The sequence below is a fragment of the Pseudorca crassidens genome, chromosome 13 (assembly GCF_039906515.1).
Source record: "Pseudorca crassidens isolate mPseCra1 chromosome 13, mPseCra1.hap1, whole genome shotgun sequence".
Lineage (NCBI taxonomy): Eukaryota > Metazoa > Chordata > Mammalia > Artiodactyla > Delphinidae > Pseudorca > Pseudorca crassidens.
Window position 1 is genome coordinate 13,132,087 of NC_090308.1, and position 20,400 is coordinate 13,152,486.

General features: G+C 40.8%; 1 protein-coding gene across 2 annotated transcripts in view; it reads left to right on the plus strand.

Annotated features, from left to right (window-relative positions):
• The first annotated feature begins 712 nt into the window (after nucleotides 1-712).
• RGS17 (regulator of G protein signaling 17) overlaps nucleotides 713-20,400 on the plus strand; it is an 88,232-nt gene continuing 68,544 nt past the window's right edge. For both annotated transcript variants that reach the window (XM_067701742.1, XM_067701743.1), the window contains exon 1: nucleotides 713-861. The gene's annotated coding sequence lies outside the window, so the exon portion shown is untranslated. The remainder of the gene's footprint in view (nucleotides 862-20,400) is intronic.

Below are 20,400 nucleotides of genomic sequence, written 5' to 3' on the forward strand. Positions count from 1 at the left end.
CCAAGCATCAACATCTCTGTTAGTAAGTCACTACTCTTGCCCTGTCATCAGCATCTCTCACTCAAAACTCTGGCTCCAGGGGTCCTGACGTCTGAGACAGAACATATGCCCCAGATCCGAGAGCATCTGTGATCATTCTTAGGGAAAAGGGTCAGATTCTGGCTGAGGACTTCAATAAAGTAAAGAGCCCTTGATAAAGTCGAGTCTTCTGGTAAGCAACATTTGCTTAACTTCCTACTTCTTTGAACCCTCACGCAGGGACTGCCTCCACTGGGACCCCGCCGCTGCACCTGTTTTGTTCCTTAAAGACAGGATTCTGGTTTCAAACATTCGCCTGAAGCGCAGGGAAAAATAACGCGGGCTGCGGGTGAACGTGAAGTTGAATGAGCCTGGGCGCGAGAGCCTCTCTCATCAAGGGAGGTTCCCAGGTCTCCAAGGTGCCCGCGAAGCCGCGGACCCCCGGCGTCGGAGCCCGGAGCTGCAACCGAGCCCCTCCGCGCCGTGGGCGCCGAGCCGAGGCGAGCGCGCTTGGGCCTGGCGGCCAGGGAGGGGCGGAGGCGCGCCGTGACTCAAGCGGTCGCACCCCCAGGGAAGAAGCGGCACCTCTGGCGGAGCCGGGCGAGGGGCTGCGCCCGCCCGCGGGGCGCATGCGCGCTGCCGAGAGGCTCCCGCTCCCTCCCCGCCCACCTCTCCCTCCTCCCCCTCCCCCACCACTCCCTCCTCGTCTCTCTTCCCTTCTCCTCGCCAGCGGGGAGCTGAAGTTGGGCGGATGGCAGCAAACCGGCTCCGCTAGAGGACCGAGCAGCTCAGCCTCGCGCCCCCGGACCCATCGGTGCGCTGCCCACACCTCCAGGCGACTGGGTAAGATGTTGCCTCTGATACCGAGCGGTGCTAAGTAAATGACATCAAAATGTCTGCTCTGCACCGATGGATGAATCTTTTAAAGGTGTGTGGGGGGGTGCGGAGGTGAAGGAAAGAGGGGGTGGAGAGTGCAACTGCCTGTGCCCGGGCGGGGCAGTCAGCCGGCGCGGGGGTCTCGGCGCTGCCCGCGGCGCCGCGGGAGGAAGCCCGGGCCGCGCCGCTGCTTTGGGAAGTTGGATCCCGCGTTGCAGCCTCTGCGCGGTCCGCTCGTCGCCCTCCGGCTGCTGCGGACCAGCTGGGCGAGTGTCCTGCCGGCCCAGGGAACCTTCAGTCGGGTCCCCGGCGGAGAGCTGGGCGCCTTGGGGATCCGGCAGCGAGGGCCGGGGGCGGCGGGAGACCCCGCGGGGCGCGAGGACCTGCCGATTGGGGTGGCTGTTTGTTAGAAAACCGAATGTGAAATTAACAGTGTCCAATCGACCGATCACCTCGGGGTGGTATTTTCTCTTGCTTCACCTTTGGGAAAATGCAAGTGGTGAGGGTGTGAGCCAAAGGGGGTGCAAAAATGCATACCTTGAGCATCGATAAAATATCGGAGGTGTGTGGGTAGGGGGCGGGGGCCTCTTTTGTTCTTTCCCCTCCCTCTGGTCGGAGGGAAGGGAGTTCTAGTGTGCACGACTTGAGGTAGGTTTCACAGCCTTCGAGGGGGCGAGGAGGTGGAACGCCTGCCAACCCCCTAGCCGCTGCCCGGGTGGGTGTATCCGAGGCTCTCTTGCTAGAGGTGATGATGATTCTTTTCATTATCGATAGAATTACAGTTTAACAGCGGCTTACCCGCCAGCCTTCCTCCTCTCCCTCTTCTCGTGCTGCGGCAGAGGCTGGGTGCAGACACTCGGCCGTTTCCTCTACTCCCTACCTCCCTTTCTCTGTGAAAAATGTCGGAGGACTTGAGGATGGCGGAGAGACAGAGCTGGCCTCGGCAGCCGCGGAGGGGAGATGCTCCTCGCGAGCGGGAGGCTGCTGGCAGGGCGTCCCGGGCAGCCCGCGCAGCCTCAGGAGTCGCTGGGCTCCTGGAGACAGAGCAAGGGTCGCCCGGCCAAACAGATGCCAGCCGTGCGGGGACCCGCCCTGCGCCCCGGGGCACCCACTCACCTGGGACAATCTCGGTCGCTCCGGCAAGACTGATCCTGGCTCCTGGCATAGTAGTTTTCCTAACCACTCTGACCCTTCGATAAACGTTTCCTTACTTAAAAGAGTCACTTGAAGGTTTGTCTAGAGAACTTTGCAATCTTCCCACAGTTGTTTCTTTTTCTTTTGAAAAATCGTTTTACAGCCAGACTATTTCCATCATGGGGTGGCTATCACAGACAATAGAGAGAAATCTTGTAGTTGGATTCCCATTCAGCATAAGCGTTTCTGAGACTGCCATCTGCATTTCCGGCGTTCATACATACTGGTTTTCCTGGTGATGAACCCTCTGAAAATCATTTAATTGGAGAAATGAGAAACAATTTTCACCCCTGTAATGAAAAATAATGTTTTTCTCTCGGTTTCATAGCTGCTAGACATTATGTGTGTTTAATACTTTTGAAAGCTGTGGAACACTTTGGGTAAATTGTATTTGTTTCTAAAATCCTTTGTGGCAACAATAGTAGGTATCTATGAAATATACACTTTGCACTGATATCTAATGAAAAGGTGGTTTGTACTCATAAATTCAAATGAATGAGCGGTTTGACCTCCTCCAGTTAAGTTACTATTAAGCTGTTTCTTCTGTTAACAAGAGCTAAAATAGTAATTAGCACACTCATGGGAGAGGAGACTTATTCACTGTTTTAATAATCTTAAAAACTATATTTAAAGACCTCATGGTAGGGTAGTTTATTTACAATTTTTAGAAATGAGAAAACAAGTGTTTATCACTACAAAGGATTAGATGGTATCATTTATTAAATAAGATGAATCACCATGGCAATGGCACCTGATCTCAAGAGCCGTGGGCACTCATCCTTCCTCCTGAATTTGTAGTCTGAAAGATTAAGAGAACCACCTAATTTACAGAACAAACAACATAAGGTGTCTGTTGTGGCAGATTCTACCCTTTTTGCTCTGGTTCCTCAACTACTCCTTGGTGTTCAGTGGCCACAGGAGGGAATTAACAAGGAGGTTAATTTGCTCTTCCTGTTCGTTAATAAGGCGTCCATTTTCCTGCTCACATAGATATCTCTCTGCTTTTAGGGATCTTCCTACAGGGTCCTAATTTATTTGAACTCATAATGTTGAAAGTCTAAGTCATTATCATTTCTATGAACTTTGTATAATTTTTAATAATAATAATTAAAAAAAAAAACAAAACAAAACATTCCTTAACGTTTCTTACCACTAGGGCTAGGAGCTTTGAAGAAAAGGAGATATGTACATATCCTCACCCACATGACATTATTATAACAGCCAAATCTAAAACTAAATTGATAAAAATTCTGGTTGACTCACAGACTAAAAAGCAAGAAAGCATTTACCTGTTAACTTACAGTTGTAGAGATAGTGGCCTTCATAGTAGAAGCCCATTTGCTGCAAGGCATGGGCTTTTCTGGAAAAGTGAAAGGTGGACATGGATAAGGAAATGTGGAGCGAAGATGGACGGGAACCCATCCAACGGCATTTCTGCTGAGAAGCCTTTTCCTGATAGTGCATCTCTGCTTACTAAACAAGGAAAATATTGCACCACCCAGAAGGGCAAATGCAAGGACCACTGTATACCCAGTGGATGAGAATAATTCTGTGATGTTAAAAAGCATTTTATTTCATCTGATTACTACAGGTAGAGTATAAGCATGAATTCATTGTAGAGGCTTAAAACTGTATGACATTTCCAGGGGATGTCCTGGATCCTCGGAAATATTATACGTTTTTATGGAAGGCTTAAAGAAATAAAAGTGTCCTTAGATGTAAGTAGCTAGGTCGTTGCTTTTTGTTTGTTTTTGTTTTGTTTTGTTTTGTTTTGCGGTATGCGGACCTCTCACTGTTGTGGCCTCTCCCGTTGCGGAGCACAGGCTCCGGACGCGCCGGCTCAGCGGCCATGGTTCACGGGCCCAGCTGCTCCACAGGCATGTGGGACCTTCCCGGGCAGGGGCATGAACCCGTGTCCCCTGCATCGGCAGGCGGACTCTCAACCACTGCGCCACCAGGGAAGCCCTGCTAGGACGTTTGATATTAGATTGATAGATACTCTCACCCTCACTATCTCTTCCCATCTCCACTTACCCCCAGAGACTTCCCTAATATCCGAAGAAATTTCTTTATACTGTTATTCCTGCTGTGGTGCCGATACCTAGCACAATATCCGGCAAAAGGCAAGTGTTAAATAAGAACTTATTCAATTAATAAATTTTGCAGAACTGGCATGGTTCACAGAAGACTTCCAAGATTTTTACTGTTTTTTTTTTAGAAGCGTGATCATATTCATTACCAAATATACTACATCTTTGGAGGAAACCATTTTGAGAATTGTCACTTTGTGAATATGCATGTTTTTCCTATAATATTTCTATTGTTGATCTGTTTCCAAACAAAGTTTAAATTACCTGTGGGCAGGCATGGACATGATGAACATGAGCTTTGGGTCAAGTTGACCTTAGCTTTTGTCCTGGCTCCTCCATTGAATAGCTCTGTCGCCATGGTCAAGTTACTTACCAGCTCTGAGCCTCAGTTTCTTCAGATATAACAGCAGGGATAGAGACCCACTTCCTAAGATGTTTGCAAGCATAAATGTGATGCAATGTGTATAAAGTGCTGAACATGTGCCTCGCATGTTTCCCAATATCTAAAGAACCGCTATTGAACATATGGGGAAATTTACCACAGGTTCGTTTCCTATGAATAAGTGGGACATTTTTTAAAGAATTAGAATCATATTGTAGAGCTTCATACTTGCTTTTTTAAACAATTGACATTACTTTGTTGACGTTTCCCAAGAAATTGGAATTGGTATTTTTAATATAATTTAGTGACTGCAAAATAATTCACCTGATAGCCGTCAATTTATTTGGCTATTCTTTCTTTTTTGAATGTTGACATTATTTACAATATTTCACTGTTTTAACTGATGTGCATCCTAAGGTGTAGGCTTTGTCTGCGTATCTATGGCATTTTTTCCTTTAGGCTTGCTACTTAGAACATCTAGTTCTCACCAACAAAGTATCATCTTTTAAAAACTCTTTGCTGGGCTTCCCTGGTGGCGCAGTGGTTGAGAGTCCACCTGCTGATGCAGGGCACACGGGTTCGTGCCCCGGTCCGGGAAGATCCCACATGTCGCGGAGCGGCTGGGCCCGTGAGCCATGGCCGCTGAGCCTGCGCCTCCGGAGCCTGTGCTCCGCAACGGGAGAGGCCACAACAGTGAGAGGCCCACATACCGCAAAAAAAAAGAACAAAAAACACACAAAAAAAACCTCTTTGCTAAATCTAAATGCCCATGGACAGATGAATGGATAAAGACGATATGGTACATATATATAATGGAATATTACTCAGCCATAAAAAGAAATGAAATTGGGTCATTGGTAGAGATGTGAATGGACCTAGAGTCTGTCATACAGCATGAAGTAAGTCAGAAAGAGAAAAACAAATATCGTATGTTAACACATATACTGGAATGTAGAAAGATGAACCTATTTGCAGGGAAGGAATAGATACGCAGACATAGAGAACAGACATGTGGACATGGGTGTGGGGGAAGGGGAGTGTGGGATGAATTGGGAGATTAGGTTTGACATAAATACACTACCATGTGTAAAATAGATAGCTAGTGGGAACCTGCAGTATAACACAGGGAGCTCAGCTCCGTGCTCTGTGATGACCTAGATGGGTGGGATGGGGGGGAAGGGAGGGAGGTCCAAGAGGGAGGGGATATAGGTATACATATAGCTGATTCACTTCATTGTACAGCAGAAACTAACCCAACATTGTAAAGCAATTATATGCCAATAAAAAATAAATAAAAATAAAAAAATTGTGCTAACTTGATAGATGAAAATGATATTTTTATTATTATATTTTTATTTTTATATTATTATTATTATTATTATTTATTATTATATTATTATTATAATATTTATATTAATTCCTTGGTTACTAATTAATTATATTAATTCCTTGGTTACTAAGAATGCTGATAACTTTTTTGACATGCTTATAGCCATTTTTGTCTCGAAGATCGCTTGGTCAAGTCTTCTGCCCATTTTTCCATTGTATTCTGAATGATTTTATTATTTGAGTGCGAATGTTAATTTTAAAAGACAAGGCAAAAGCAAAGAAAGGAAATGCTTAGTGACAAAGAAGACACGTGGCAAAGACTACAGAGATCTTTGTGGTTGAATGGCTCTAGCTCAAATGGAGTGGCACAAACATTACCAAAGGCTGGAGACAGACCAGCCACAGCATTAGGGCTGCTATGTTGTCCATAACATACTGCCACCTGCCACCATGCTGGGGCCTTCCAAAGTGCACAGTTCCTTTTACTAGTTGACGTCTGTCATTCTTCTGTTTGGGTACTATGCACACACACTCACACCTTATTAACAAGAAGCATGTACATCACATGACAAGCTCTCAGATTTTCATTGATTGTTTCTGCCAGTTTTGAGTTTTCCTGAGATAAATGAGATTGAAAGGAAATATGGGAGTAGATGGAGGTCCTCTAGAGCATTCATTGAAGTTTCTCATCAGAATGAAATCAATTAAGCTTCATTATAAGGCCATGTCATATTAGAATCCTGTCATCTCATTTTTAAACTGGAGGTGAAATTTAAATATTTAAAAGTTGAGACTAATCTAGTACCTTAATGAGCTCTCTATCTGTAGTGTTTCACACGATTCAGTGCTCTGATAAGTTCCCGGTTTTGAATTTTTAAATTCTGTGACTATTGACAAATTTGGTTTCAGAAGCTTAAATATTTAGCTTGGAAAATCTATAAAGTCCCTTAGATATTAAACTACCTAGAAAGGATAAAATTTTATAATTTTTGCTGGTTCCAGTTTATCAAATATAGTAAAGCCTCAGTAATTCAGAATCAGCGAACCTGGAATCTATAATGAACAGGAGGCCCCTGTAGGAGGAGCAGTGAGCTTTGGTGGAACAGAAAAGCTCGTTTCAAATAGAACTGGATTTGAGTTCTTGCTCTACTGTTTTCTAGATGTGCAGGCTTTTTCATTGAATTATATAAATGCTTTATACTTGAAATTCTAGAATGAGTAATAAACATCTAAAATCTCTCTGAATTCCTTAAACTTTGTATTTGATATTTTTCAAAAAAAATCTCTGTGTCAGTAAATATAACTTTATTATAAACAATGAATGTGGTTCACAAAGCAAATATTTACTTCCTTGGATTAGGTCACAGCCTTTTCACAGCACTTCTGATTGGCTATTGAAATACAAAGGTTTTAATTCAAGTGCCATGGCATTAAAAGAAAACAGACACAACCCAGGGGAAATTATGACATAAATGAAACGAGCAGGTAAGTGTTTATTTCATTTCTTTAATTATCTCGGGTCTTCCCAATGGCATCGTGAGTTAAATCCAGTGAGAACCTTTTGTGAAAGTTGACAGCACTGTCTGTATCTCTAGTATCAATAAACGGTAGGGGCTTGTTTTTTTGGTGTATTATGACAGGCTATCTAGAGATTTTAGGAGTCCATTTTGTTTCTAGGAAAACTACCCCATGTCTCCACCCTGTTTCCCTCAACCCTTCTACTTTTTTCAGGCTTCAATGAATCAAAATCAACAAATATTTGAAAGTCTGCTATAAGAAAAGTAGCAAGCTATGCGATTTAATTTAGAGGGTGTGAAAAAGCATATGGAAAATTGCCCTTGAAAAAAAGAGACTTTAGAAGCAGCTTATGCAATTTGGTAGAAAGAGTGCAAATTTTGGATTCAAATAACCAGAGATTTGGCCTTAGCTTTGTTGAGCCTTAGTGTCATTATCTGTAAATTAAAGACTGATTGTACATACCTTAAAAATGTTGAGGGAGTAAGTGAAATTATGTCCATAATTTGTCATGTATTGACAATCACTATGCAACTGTTATATACTGTACTAGAATTAAATAATGAAAAATAAACCCAAGAATAATTAAAATAATAAATAAAATAATTAAAATAAACCCAAGAAACATCCTGTAGATAAGTGCTTGAAGGAATGTTCATTTCTTACCAGTATTTGTCTTAACTAATGGGTCCTTATTAATGTTGAGGCTGCTCTCCATGTGTCTGCTGTGTAATTCTTTCCTGACCAACTTGTTTAACCAACCTGTTAAGTGAACATTCATTCATTCATAAAATTCTTGAGCACCTACTATGTGCCAGGCTCTGCGATATGATTTTGGATGCAGAAAAATGATTACACATGGCCCCTTTCCACAAGTTCACATAGATGCTTCTTCGACTTAGTATTATTTTGCTTTCATCGGGTGAGCCCTGGTCATTCTAAGTTTACAAGTCATAACTAGATACGACATGGAAGGAATGAGCAAGGATCTCCTTCAGATTTAGGAATTTTAGGACCGTTGACCTCAAAGTGTAGAAATATCTGCTCCTTCTACACTTGGAGGTCAGTGAGCCTAAAAGCTGCTAAGCAGAGGCTCAGATAAGGGGAAGGGAGAACAGGAAGTGGCTCTGCTGGGGGATGATTTACCATCCACCACCATGTCCAAACAACAGAAGGCTCAAGGCTCAGCCCTCCCCAACTCCCAATTCTCCCTCATTAAAGTGAACAAATTGTCTGCATATATGTGTACTGTGCCATTTTCCCCCTCACTTAAAGGCTACCCTGGGTAATCATCATCATATAATTTCAGGTATGTTAAGATGTTGGGTGAGGGGGTGAGCAAAGGGAGACAGCGAAAGTGATAGCCCCACCCTTCCTAAGGATCTGCATTTCCCATACAATAAAAATATTATAATTTTTTATCCCGATATTATTGCAGTTCTTTCACTGATAACAATCTTTTTGTAATATAGTAAGTTGACCAGAAATCCAGAATAATCTTTTCAGATATGAAAAGAAAAACTACATTTGATTTTGAAGAAAACCATCTTCAGCACCTACTTGTTGAAATCACTAGAGTGATCTCGAAATCCAGCAACTGGATTTATCCTGATCTAGGATGATTTGATACCATTTATAAAGTCAAAGTAAAGACTTCAAGTCCTTCCTAGCAAAATGTTGTGAACATACAGTTAAATTGCCTGTATATGGTGATGAAAGATATTGACATTATGAATGAATTAACTTGAAAGTAAGCTAAACCCTCATTTCAGCCACCAAATTTAACTCGCTAATCATTAAACCTTTAATTAGGCTGTCAATAAGTAACTATATGTGCTAATTTGGGGTCTCAACCTATTTCTTTCTCAATTTATTTCACTCAGCACCACCATACAGCATTTTGCTGGTGACCTATGAGTTTAGCATGGTCAAGACTCACTAGAGGGCTTCCCTGGTGGCGCAGTGGTTGAGAGTCCGCCTGCCGATGCAGGGGACACGGGTTCGTGCCCTTGTCTGGGAAGATCCCACATGCCGCGGAGCGGCTGGGCCCGTGAGCCATGGCCGCTGAGCTCCGCAACGGGAGAGGCCACAGCAGTGAGAGGCTCGCGTACCAAAAAAAAAAAAAAAAAAAAAGAAGACTCACTAGATAAAAGCACAGGAAAAATGAATATCTTTTTTGAAGGCACTAAGGCATGGTTATGCTATAAAGCAATATAATAACCAGTATAACTTATAAACTGTTATGACTAACTGAATGCTGCATTTTGAATTAGAGTATTAAATACTTTAATGTAAATTAGAGTACTAAATACTCCTGTGTAAATTGAAATATAAAATTTTTCCTTCCCTACTGTTTGGGTGGAGTGTAACATTTCACTCCCCCATTTCTCTCTTACAGTGTTACTAGCAGCAGTAGTAGTAATAGTAGTAGAGATATTTCTACAGAGATAAATTGAAGAGGAAGGAATATAAATTCTTTTTGTACATCAAACACTTTACAGAAAAATAGGTGTTTATGTTATTTTATATAATTTTTAGGATAGTCACACAATTTTGTGCCTGAAATTTAAAACGTATCAAGAACTCAAATGTTAAATCTGTCAGGGAAAAACACGAAAACAAAAAAAAACCCTGCTGTTTTATTTCATTCTGCTGATCAAGAATAAACTAGCCTACTGTTCCTATATTAATTCACTTGCTTCTCAGAATAATCCTATGAAGTAGGTTCTGTCATGTTGGTCTGTCTCTCTTCATTTTATAAACAAGGAAACTGAAGCAAAGAAAAGTTAAATAACTTGCCCAGAATTAGTCGCTATTAAGTGGCAGCCTGTGTCTTTAACTTCATTTCTGTGGATTCTAAGACTTGATCCTCAAGACCAGGGGTTGGCAAATCACAGCCAATGGGCAAACATCTGGCCCACTGCCTATTTTTGTTAATAAAGTTTTATCAGAACAGACACACACACACACACACACACACACACACACACACACGAATAAACTGGCCTGATTGTCATATCTCTGCTAGTTTATGAATAAATGATGTTGGCAATTTTGATTCAAGCTATTAGAGCCCATGTTTTCTTCATCAGCTCATGTCCAGTAATCTGAATTTTTGCTGCTGAAGAAATATTTCAGACTAAATTACTTTTAGTAAATCCAGTGTATAATGACCCACCTATATTTATATAAATGATGGATTTAGTTGAAGGATATATTTATGTATAATTTTTAATGCTGAAAACCAAGGGCTAGAGAAATCCTTGTATACTGGAATTGTTGCAAAATTTAATATTTTGAAAAGACGTTTTATGTGTCAATGTTTGAGAATATGGGTGTGTTTTCCCTTTTTGTTTGTGGGTTGAGAGCAGGAAATAACTGACCTGATGCCTGTGCAATCACAGCCAAGCGCTGGGGAGGGGATGATACATACTTGAGAATCCAAGAGGAGACACCAGTGATGTAAGAAAGAAAGTCAAGTAAAAAGCAGGAAGGCTAGACTCAGAAAACGAGACTATTAGCTAAAATCTTATTACATCTTAAGGTATAATATCATTCAGTCATTATTATGTAACTCTGCTGTATTATGTAACCACCTCCAGTTTCATAAATTCGTGTGACCTAATCTTAAGATGGTAATTTTTTCCATTAATTCAGTAATTTCATTGACTGAACATCTGAGTAATACAAGTGGTGTTTCGTGAGGTAGAATTTCATTAAATAAATGTTCATTCCAGGAAGGAAAAAATGTATAGAACTTTTCTTGACCTGACATAGATTACGTCGAATAGTTACAAAATTCTTGTAGGTGATACCCCAATTCAACCACATTGATAAAAAAAATCTGCTCCAAATTTTCTATTTAAGTGGAACTACTCCTAAATCCATCTTCTATAAAGTTAACTTTATTTTTGTGACATAAAGGGATCTTTACACTTTGCTTTATAATACCAGCAATGAATAAATGCACCTGTGAAGCTTTGCTTTATTGAGCAGTGGGCAGTACAATGACTTAACATCTAAACTATTTATTAAGACTTCGGGGGAGTGACAAGAGTGCTTGAAGGAGATTATTTTTAAGGACATGTGGATTTATGGCTTAGTAGGAACACTGAAAATACTTATTTAGTGAAGCTGCTTATTATAGCCAAAATCAGCGTTGGCACTGAGTGTACTGGCCTCTGACCACTAGCCCCAGGAAAGTCCCAGTCTGGTTAGATCTCAGGAAAAAAGAAGGAGGTCATGTGCTTGAAAGTAGAGCTCACAATCTAAAAAATTAAATTCTGAACAGGCAGAAATGATGGAAAGAGAGAGTAGTCTTTTGGTGCACCTATAAATATGCCTGCGTGGGTCTGATTTTCCAAGTGTTTGCGTTCGATTCACAACTTGCCTTCACGTTCAGCTACTTATTCCTTTCACCCTTTTTGTTTCCTGCCTCCTTATTCACAATTAATGCAACTAACTAGAGCCTTACTCCGGAATTGGGAATAGTATAATTAAATAAATCATAGCCAAGGCTAAAGGAAACTAAAGACTAGTTGAAGAAAGAAAATATGTATGTAAATTGGGATTACTGTTATATTCTAGGAGTGAAATAAAATGCTGTGAGGAACTTTAGATTCATTTTAAATGGCCAGGCCAGGACCTGGCAAAAGTTTTTTTGAGGTGGTAATATTTTCTCAAACTATTGAAAGTCGGAAATTTTTTTAACATCTTTATTGAAGTATAATTGCTTTACAATGGTGTGTCAGTTTCTGCTGTATAACAGAGTGAATTAGCTATACATATTGTATATATGTGCCACATCTTCTTTATCCATTCATCTGTTGATGGACACTTAGGTTGTGAAAGATGGAAATTTGACAGGCAAAGAATGGCCTTCCAGGCTCAAAGATAATGTAAAGAAAAAAAAGCACAGGACTAGGAAAAGTTGAAAAATACTTTGTGGCACAGTTTTCCAAAAATATATAGTACATGCAGGAAATCACAGGATGAAGCCAAGAAGGAGACAGATACTGGCAGGTGTTAATATCCAAGTGAAAAGCTAGCATCGTCCTTGACAGACCCAGAGCGCCATGGGCACCATATGAGTAGAGGATTACAGGGTGAGGATTGCGCATGTCAGGTCTGGGCAGTGGGGAGGAGAAAGGCAGCAGGAAGACGGGTTCAGCTGTCCAAGCGAGAGAAGATGAGGCCTGAACTGGGAAACGGCCAAAGGCCAACCCAAGGCAGTAGGAAGATGATGTCATGAAATCACGTTCCGCTCAGAGCCTTCAGGATTTGGTCGCCAATGAGATTTAGAAGATGTGAAAAGACCCTTAAAGCTGATATAGAAGATTTGAGCCTGTGTATCTAGGTAATACAGATGCCATTAAGACCTGGAGAAACCAAACTGATGAAGAGGTTAGGGAGGAAACAAGCTGAGTTCAGCTTGGGGAAGGGTTTGCCACACCCATCAGAGTTCTAGCAGATGTTTCCCAGGCTGTGGATTAAAAGCCTGCTTGATTCAGTAGGAAGCAACAGGTCTGCTCTTAAGCTATGTCAATAGAGGCACAGAGTGTCTAGAATGAAGTTGATGACACTTCTGCAGTATTCTGCATTTTTCAAACCATAACTAGAATACTGTTGTGAACTTCTTTCCTCTGGACACCGTGGTTAGAGGTTTGCGATACAAAGCCAGTAATTCATGTGAGAAGTGATTATTGGAGGCATTTGTACTTTCTTAAGCTGGAATAGAGTGGTCCCCCTAGAGAATATGTGTGTTTCTCCATTTGGAGAAGAGCCATGTGAAATGATTAGACTCATTTTAAATTGCCCCAGTGACATAACGGGAATAATAAAACCATATGGCAGAGTTGTAAGCAGATAATACGGGCAATGCCCTGGCACACATTTGGCATTTAATGTATCTTAGCTCCTACTGCTCCTCTTAAAAATAGCATTAGAACCAGTGGGCACATGTCACTGAGATAGATTTTGCCATCCTGTTAGGAATAACTTTTTAAAAGTCAAGGCTGGCTTGGTAGATGGGCTGCCTTGAGAAGTGGTAAGTTTACTGTCAAATGCTCAGTGGACAAAACTGGCAGAGATGTTATAGAGGAGCGTTAAGGGGTTAGGAGGGGAGAACTGCAAAAGGCTTCATTCTGACTCCAAGGTGCAAATCGCTCCAGGGAATTTGGAATGCAAACTCAGGAGAGAGGCTAGAGCTAGAAATAAACCTTGAACATCTTTTCCTCAGAGGTGACAGTAGTAAGTGATTGCCAAAGGAAAACGTGTAGAGAGCAGTGAGAGCTTAGAATAGAATCCTGGAGGATATCTACATTGAATGAGCATGTGGTAAAAGAAGGAAACTAAAATACATACACACATATATATATACATTCATACATAAGATGGTCAGAGTGAAAAAAGAAGTGTTAAAAAGAGAATGAAGACACTGTAGTATACCACGAAACCAAGGAAGTGGAATTGTTTTTAACCAATTTTCTTCATATTTATAGTAATCTTCTAAAAAGATCGGAAAAAGGAGACAGTTTAAAGAAGGAAGAGCAGCTGAGTTATGTCATGTGGCAGAAAGGCTAAGTTCAGGACCAAGGCAACACATTAGATTTTGCAACGAGGAAGTTACTTGTGATTGTCTAGAAAGCACTTGTGATTAATGATTTATACACTTTCTATTTCCCAAAGGTTTGAGGCAGCTTAAATAAAAGCACTTTCACAGAGGGCGATGAAAATTAAACAAAACAAAGATAAGAAGCCACAAAGAGAAATAAATGGGGGGAGAGGGTGAACGGCCACAAGACATGGGTAGGATTGTCATCATAACAGGAGCGCTACATTTCAGCTCTGAGGTTCCAGCAGCCAAAATAAAAGGGTTTACAGGACAGGTTACCTAGAACCCGTTAATGAAAGAAAACAGTTTTTCAGGAGTTTTGGGTTCTTTTTCCCCCGGCACTAAGTTTTGTGAATTGTATATTCTATGGATTCTTAGATAAGGAACAGTGACATATTAGACAGTGGGGTCAACAGTGGTTCTGCTGAATCAGGTGCAGGCTTGCTTTGAATTGCTGTTTCTTTTTTAAGCCCTTGAAGGTCAAGTATATAGTATTAAGATGAAGTCTGTAAAAGCCAGTAAGGCACTGATCATTTTAGACGAGCCGGACATCTGGATACTCCTGAGTCTGAAAAATCACATATAAAATAGCATTAGAGATGAGGGCATCCTACACAGGAGATGAGGACAGTTCCAGGTACGTGGGGGAGAGAGGGCCTTGCGACCTCAGGTCCTTTGCACATCCCACCCCCTCTACCTAAACAACTGTCCTCCTGATCGTTCTCATCACCCACATTTCAGTTCAAATGTCACCTCTTTAAAGAGACCTTTTCTGTACTTTCTAATGTTGGCCCTTTTTTATTCCTTCCTTCATCTGTCACTTTTTAATAATAACCTGCTTTATTTAATTCATAGCACTTACTGCACTGTTAAGTTATTTTATTTATTACCAGTCTCCCTCCTTCCAACAGAGAGGATGTAAATCAGTACACCAGACAATGCCAGGAACAGAGTAGGTGCAGCATATGTGGAAGGAAGGAATGTTCTGTGGATGGGGGGGGGGAACTCAGTTCAGTATCGATGTGATAAACTAAATGGATGGTAGTTCTGGCAGCGGAGTAAATTCTCCCTGAAGTGCGAGCTGAGAGGAGGAAGATGATTATGATCGTGACACATTTCGTACTGGGAATTTTAAGAACACTGGGGCTTGGAAGAAGAGCACAGGTTCTCTGTACATTTTCCTTTCCACTCACGAAGCAGGGGTACTGATATGAATGGTATATTCATGAACATTCATTCATTGATCAGGGTTCTAAGGGGAGGAGCTTAGGGAAGCATGCAAAGGGCAAATTCCCTTTTCTTCTACTTTTGGATAAGACTGTTTAACATTATCCACTTAACTTTTTTTTTTTTTTTTTTTCCGCGGGCCTCTCACTGTTGTGGCCTCTCCCGCTGCGGAGCACAGGCTCCGGACGCGCAGGCTCAGCGGCCATGGCTCACGGGCCCAGCCGCTCCGCGACATGTGGGATCTTCCCGGACCGGGGCACGAACCCGTGTGCCCTGCATCAGCAGGTGGACTCTCAACCACTGCGCCACCAGGGAAGCCCCCCAGTTAACTTTTGAAGAACATCTTTCAAAAATATCGTATGCTATTTTAGCATAAATAACAGTTGCAGGACTCTTTCTAAAAGTAAATAGCTATTAGGTGCCTCTCCTGTTATGATCCCTCCCGGCAACGAATAATAAAACCCCTATTATGTTAAGGAGTGTCATTGTTGGGGGAGGGGGCACGTGTATGTTGGCAGCCCAAGGAATGCATCAAAAGGTAAGGTAGATAGCTAGTGGGAAACAGCCACATAGCACAGGGAGATCAGCTCGGTGCTTTGTGACCACCTAGAGGGGTGGGATAGGGAGGGTGGGAGGGAGGGAGACGCAAGAGGGAAGAGATATGGGAACATATGTATATGTATAACTGATTCACTTTGTTATAAAGCAGAAACTAACACACCATTGTAAAGCAATTATACTCCAATAAAGATGTAAAAAAATATATATATGGCCTCAAGTATAAATCAAGTCGCTGACATACAAATAGGAAAGCAGAGGTGCCCGTTGAGAGAAGCTCCTGCATACTGGAGAGGAAACCGGACCCAACTGATGCAAGACTGAGGCCAGAAAAGGAGGTGAGCCTGAGAACACATGGAGCATAGACTAGTTATTTGAACGAACTAGGGAGAGGAGAGGACTAAATAGAGAAGAGGTCATGGCAGCTTGAGGTGGGCAGCAGAACCCAGGAAAACTTGTTTTCAATATTTATTTTAGGTTTGGAAAGGACTAGGGTTGTTGGCAGTGAGAAGCAAAATTATCAATGGAGAAGGTTTGGGGAGAATGGCATGACATTTCTTGGAGCACCGATTTTATTCATTCCTGAGAAATGTAAAATGTTTCTATGTCAAAATAAAAACAAATATTAGGAAACAGCATATAATATTTATCATTCATTCATTCATTTAATGTTAGACCTAATGCTTAGAAGGAATTTTGATTATTTGAGCCCTATTTTGGGCTTTGCTTCCAGACTCTAAGGTACAAGTCTGGCATTTTAGAGGTAGTGGAATTTCCCCAAAGTTATGGACAGGCAAGGGATTTTAGAATCATAGAGCATAATAAGCTCAAAAGGCACCTTGAAACTATCTGAGTCCACAAAAATAATGGGTTCTTTTTTTCCATCATCTCCTCATCTCAAATATTTTAACTCATAGGCAGAAGAAAGATGTCGTGGGACAAATATTACAAATTGTTTTTTTTTCCTAATGGCTTTACTGGAAGCATCCAAAATGACAAAAAGTGTTTTCAGCTTAGAAGAAGGCAGAATAAAAAACATAATCTAGTTTTCCTTGCATACTGAATGAGGAATTTTGATCATATTAACTATATTACTTAGTCATTGACCAAATGTTTGGCTGTTAAAATAAACAAGTAAACAAAGAATTTCCTACTTATAGTTTGTTAAATTGTTCCACAAGGGGATGTTGATCTAACAAGTGTTGCCTTTGTGTAATGAGCAAAAGTAAATTACTGTAGTTTTGACCAGGTATAAATCCAAGTTTCAGAATGAAAATGAGTGTCAAAAGATGTCACAAATTCATTGGGAAAGCAGCTTTTTGAATGCAATATGAAATAAGGTTGATTTTCATATACGTTCATTCTCTTATTTGAAGGCAGAGTAGTGAACTGTCATTCAAAAGTAGAGAGATAAACAGGAAATTGAAGTTCAGATAATAGAAATTAAAGGAAGAAATCAGTGTTTAACTGCAGCTCTTTCAGAAACCAAATTTGCCTTCTGTAATGCTTTGTGGTTGGTTGTTTCTAATGTCCCACTCCATTTGGCTTCTGTAGGAAAATCTGGGAAGGAAGAACAAGTGATTCTGGAAAAAAGTTGTAAAGTAAAAGGAATTGATGCTGAATAAGAGGCAGAATTTTTACATATGGTTCATCCAGTGAAGTTTCTCTTTTAACAAATGCTTATTGAGCATCTACTATGTGCCAGGCTCTGTTCTTGGAGATTCAGATTTATTAGAGGAAAAAACAGACAAAAATGCCTGCTTCCATGAAGCGTATATGTTTGATCTTTGATTTTTTTAATTGACTGATAGAGGGAATCCTTTGTAAAAGCATTCAGGGTCCTTTGTGAAGCTGGGTTATCAAATATATGTACAGACAATGTATTACTAATAGTATATAGTATATGCATATGTTATATATATATTTTTTCTTTTACTCCTCCATTAATTGCAAATAAATGAGGCTAAATAGAGAGTACCAAAGGCATAGTGGCTGTATCAGACTGAAATATAATGGGAATTTTCTACATTTAATTCTTTAAGAAACTGACATGACATCAGTCCATTTCGAATCAATATATTGTACTACTCCAAATATATTAATTGCAGTTCAGAAGATACCAGAATGAGAGGTCAGAGGAAGGAGAGTCCACTATCCTGCCTTCTCTCATTCAAGGAAATATAGAGCTGATAACATCGCAAGTTCTGGGCACCAGGGGGAGAAGTGAGCTCATTTTTCTTAGGCTAGAAATCTGACTTCCCTCCAGGAATTTCCCAGGAGTGAGCTGCCTATTTCATCCTTATCCCTTAGCTGTTTCTTGCATTTGCCTGCCAAACTTGCTTCCTAGTGTTCTGGGCTCTGAGGTATATTTCAGAGAATTTAGAGCACAATTCACTAATGTAGAATTTTGAGGAACATCAGAAAATTTAGATCACATTTAACAGAGGTAGAAAACCAAAAGGAATATGTTCCTGAAATGTCTATTTAGGCAATAAGATACGAATGCAGTTTTACTGTGTCTGAGCTCTCGGAAAAAATTATATATGGAAGCAGCATAATGTGCAGAGCCAGAATGGGAGTGAAATGAATGAAAATGAATAAAGTTGTAAAAGAGAAGAGGCAGCTTAAAATTATGAGGAAGGATGTAGTCCTTTTCTTTTTCTTTTTTTTTTTTTTTGACAGGTGTTTAGCAGATTGCCCTATAACTGAGTTTCCAATTATGTTATAGGAGAAACAATATTTTCTAAAAGAACTCACATGAAGCAATCTGACCTCCCCTTTTACCTGTGATTTGTTTTAGTTCACAATGACATATGCAGAATCACAGAATGGCTTTGTTTTCAAGGATGGCATTGAAGCAAGAACTGATGAACTATCAAGAGCTGTTAGGGATTTGATCACTACCAAGGGGAAATGATGGAAAGATGTTAGGGATTTGATCGCTACCAAGGGGAAATGAGGGAAAGATGTTAGGGATTTGATCGTTACCAAGGGGAAATGACGGAAAGATGTTAGGGATTTGATCGCTACCAAGGGGAAATGAGGGAAAGATGTTAGGGATTTGATCGCTACCAAGAGGAAATGATGGAAAGATGTTAGGGATTTGATCGCTACCAAGGGGAAATGAGGGAAAGAAATCTGAATGTATTCCAAGAAAATAAGCACCTCATGCTCTGGTTGGTGTTGTATTTGTTTTGCAATGATGGGCTTTACAAATTTACAAGTATTCCACCTCCACTTGCGATAATTTAAGGCTGAACACAGCAAGTGATATTTTTACAGCTGAAACTTTTAAATAATAATTTTTAAATTTATGTATTTTTGGATGGCATTAAAATTTAATTATCATAGTGCCTGATACGATAGAAAATATAGTATAGACTTTAAGAAGTTTATTTTTACTAGTGATTGTTTTATACAATGTGAAAATTTTATTACAGAATTTAGTTTAACTTAAAATAACAATTAAAGACTTCATAGTGAGATGAAATCAATTGAAAGTGTTAAACTTGTGTTGAACTTGTTTTTTGACACTTTACATATAACTGTAATATTAGATGTTTGCAAAAACCTTGGTGCGCCAGTGGTTCTGAGTATACTGCTAAAATGATGTTTAATCTTGAGATGGGATTTAGGAGAACCGAGTTCTGGCTATAGCTGTAAAGCTGCTCAGTGGACCCATGAATCCTGGCATGACAAAGAACTGTAATATTCAGACAAGATCACTGTCAATGTCATCATATTTATGGTGCCTCTCACTAGTCATCTGGGATTGCTGATCAACAGTGGACCCTGATGCTTCACGAAGTACTGAATTCTCTCTCCTAAAGGAAGATTTCAGATGCAGACTCTATATTGTTTGAGGATGAACCTCTCCATTCCCTTTCTTCCACCACTGTCCTACTTGCAAAGACTAATATACATACTTACCTCCAGAAAATGGTTCTACTATGCCACTTCTGTGCCTTTGCTCAGACATTTTTTGCCTAGGATGCTGTACATGTGTCCCTTCACTTTTCTAAATCCGACCATCTTTAAAGGTCTAAGCTCAAGTCCTGAGACCGTCATAAATCCTTGTCTGGCCACCTCCAAGTGGCCTCTCCCTCTATGGAAACTTTCTACATCATAACAATGACACCTGTATTCTTATCTTCTCCATGAGCAAACCCTTTCCCTTCCCATATTCTTATCAAAAGGTGGCACCTACACAGTCACCCACGCTGGAACACCAACAGTCAACCTTGACTGCCCCCCCCACACCCTGCTCATATCTAACCTATCCCTAACCTAGGCTTAGTCTACCTCTTGGTTACTTCTTACCTCTGTCCCATTCTCCACTTTTGCTCTTCCAGTTCACCATCAGCATCTTGCCTGGACTACTGCAACAACCTCCTTGCCAACATTCTCACTTCTCTCCACCTGTCCTTCACACTGGCACCAGAATGACCAAACATGTCACTCCTGATGCTGCCTCATACTTAGGAAGCATGCACTGTCTCCCCATCATCTGTAGATAAAATTCAAATACTTTGCATGGCTCTGTTCCTGATTCCTCCCTCCCTGTCTGCCCCATTGCTCTTTTTTTTTTTTTTTTTTTT